Below are 3,175 nucleotides of genomic sequence, written 5' to 3'. Positions count from 1 at the left end.
TCGCTTATGGATGGCAATTTGGCAATAACTGTGAACGTCAATGATTTTAAATATACCTACCAATTGGTCAAACAATTGCACTGCTAAAAACTCATAATTAGAGAATCTCTAAAAGACTTCACTACAAAGCTATTTATCATAGAAAAAGAATCAGGAAGATGTGACAAATACTGGAAACACTAATTTAACTATATCTTTATTAAGAATTTTTAGGCAGGGGCGCCTGGGTGGCTGGCTCAGTGGGTTAAGCCTCTGCCTTCAGCTCAGGTCATGGACTCAGGGTCCTGGGATCAAGGCCCACATCGGGCTCTATGCTCAGCTGGGAACCTGCTTCCCCTCTCTCTCTGCCTGCCTCTCTGCCTAATTGTGATCCCTCTCTTTGTCAAATAAAAGAATAAAATCTTAAAAAAAAAAAAAGAAGAAGTAGTTTTAGGCAGTAGGAGTAACGTAAGTATGAGTTACATCTATATACCGGTATGGAAAGATTTTCAGGAAGCGAAGTAGTAAATTCAGAAGTTAGACAGAAAGGAATACACATACATGAAAATATGATTTTTGCAAGCAAAGATTATTAATTGAACAATCTTAGGAACAATAGCAATCTCAGTACAATGATGTATATGGAAGAACAGGGAGACTCTGGTGAGGGACAGATAGGATGTTCATGCCACACCATTTCCTTTTGGTAAGGATTCTATTTTTAAGATTTATTTTATCTATTTTTTGCCTAGGTATATCTTAAAAAGTAAAATGTTACACAAAAAAACTTCATATGAAAAGAAATTAAATAGAGAAGATAGACTATATAAAAGAAATATTTTAAAAATGAAAAGAATAAAGATAAAAGACAAGAAACTGACCAAAAATAGAATTATGAATGAGATGAAAAGTAACAAAAGTAAACATAGCAATTAATTATGAATTAGTATAACTCTATAAATATTTGACTCTTTCACTGCACATTATTTGTTGACTAGGACTGCAAATGCATTTACAGTAAAATGGACTTTAACATTTGAGGAGATTGACACTAATGTTAAATTGCTTCATTCATGATAGATGATGCACTTACTTATTTCATAGCATTTGTCATCTCAGAATTTCTCAGAGCATAGATCAGTGGGTTCAGCATGGAGGTTACAACTGTATAAAACACACTCTATGATTTGTTAATGGGGAAGGTCTTAGCATGTATTACATACATGAAAATACATGGAACAAGGAAAAAGACCACCACAATGATGTGGGAACCACAGGTCTGGAGGGCTTTCTGCATCCCTTCTAAACTAAAGTTCTTTAGAGAGTGCAAGATGACACCCTAAGAGATGAGCAAGAGCACAAACACAATAGTGCAGATCATCCCTCCATTAGCCACCACTAATAGGCTAATGACATATGTGTCAGTACAAACCAATTTCATTAAGGGGTACATGTCACAGGAAAAATAGTCAATGATATTGGGACTACAAAATGGGAGCCCATTAATAGTACTAACTTGAATTACTGAATGCAGAAAACCTCCAATCCAGGACACTACCAGTAGCACAACACATACCCACTGCCTCATGATCACCAAATAATGCAAGGACTTACCAGATGGCCACATAACGGTCATAGGCCATCACTAGCAGAAGGAAGACCTCTGAGCCACCAAAAAGGTATTCAGTAAATAGCTGAGTCATACAAGATTAGAAGGATATGGTATTTTCTGCAAACAGCAAATCTGAAATCAATCTGGGGCAAATGCAAGAGGAATAAGTGACATCCATAAAATACAAGTTAGCAAGAAACAAGTACATAGGTGACCCAAGGGTCTTACTGACAGCTAGTCACCACAATGAGCATGTTGCCCACCACAGTCAAAATACAGAAGAGCAAAAACATAACCAGAAGGACCTTCTGTTCCTTTGAATCCCGGGTGAGGCCCAAGAGGTCAAAGTAAGTTACACTGTTTCTTAGGTCCATCTAGTGTGGTTGGGAGTGACTTCTATTAGAACCAGGTGATCTACAAAACAGGAGAGAAACCATTTAAATGCATTATAAGGTTAATCTTTTATTGATTCATTCAATTAAGAGATTGTGTAAAAGATTGTGGCAGGAGTACCTATTTGTGTCACAGACATTGTGATTTCCAAGTTGAACAAGTTGTGGGTTCCTACTGAAAGACCCTGGAGCTGCACCCAAGAATCAAACAGCACGCCTCCACTGGATGCAAATTGCAAGAGGTTTATTGGTTACACAGGCGCCTGCTGACGCATCAGCCTTTGTGGGCTGAGCGCACTGGGCTAAATTGGGGAGCAGATTATATAGGGCAAGGTTGGGGTGGCAGGAAGCGAGTTTACAGAAGCAGATGCTTGGTTACAGGGATCTGATTGGTTAACTTAAATCAAGCATTGTCAGGCACTGGTTTAAGGCAAGGACACAAAGGTTTGTTCTGGTGGGCCTTGGCTCAGCACTCTGGAAAGTCCCAGGTACACTCTATTCCTCATTTGTCTTTTCTCTTGACAGACTGGGTGATCACAAACAATAGACATCCTGGTATGTGTTGCCATCCGGGTATGGGGACAATCAAGCCTTCAGCAAGGGGAGAGGGGGTGCTGTGGGGACATCAGGTTGCTAAAACAAGCCTTTAGCAAGGGGAGAGGGGTCTTTCACTACACTCAACGATAGCATATATAATAATATTCAATAAAATAAGTGCCAATATAAAGGTAGTCACACAATGCAAAGGTCAAGGGTAAGAATATATCAACCAAACAGCAAAGAAGGTTTTACAGAGGAAGCACTCCTTCCTGAAATTTAAAGGAGAAGTAGAAGGACAAAAGGGCAAGGGAATTGCATCTAAGTGTGCACAGTTTATACTTGAGACCAATTTAGGGTAACTGATGTATTCAAAGTGAGTGGGATAAATAGGAATGGAAAGTCACTGACCTGGATTGTCTTTTCCCTCACTGAGACCTCTTTCTTAGGGTTTTTGGTTGGATATGCCCCCTTTTCCTAACCAATGAATGCATCCAAAGTACTTCAGAGTTTCTTTCTCCTTTAATTTTTAAGCTTTATATAGGGAACATCACCAACTATAGATATTTCCAATTGGATACCAACTCAGTACATACAAAAGTATTTTTTTAAATCTCACCATAATGATAGGGTTCTACATTTTATTAAATGGTAC

The 3,175-nt window shown here is 38.6% G+C and overlaps 1 pseudogene; it reads right to left on the bottom strand.

The window, feature by feature from the left end:
• Positions 1 to 1,072: 1,072 nt before the first annotated feature.
• Positions 1,073 to 1,965, bottom strand: LOC101688674 (annotated as a pseudogene).
• Positions 1,966 to 3,175: the final 1,210 nt, after the last annotated feature.

This window comes from Mustela putorius, unplaced genomic scaffold, assembly GCF_011764305.1.
Source record: "Mustela putorius furo isolate JIRA1106 unplaced genomic scaffold, ASM1176430v1.1 tig00000127_pilon_pilon_pilon, whole genome shotgun sequence".
NCBI lineage: Eukaryota > Metazoa > Chordata > Mammalia > Carnivora > Mustelidae > Mustela > Mustela putorius.
This window is presented reverse-complemented; position numbering and strand designations above follow the sequence as displayed.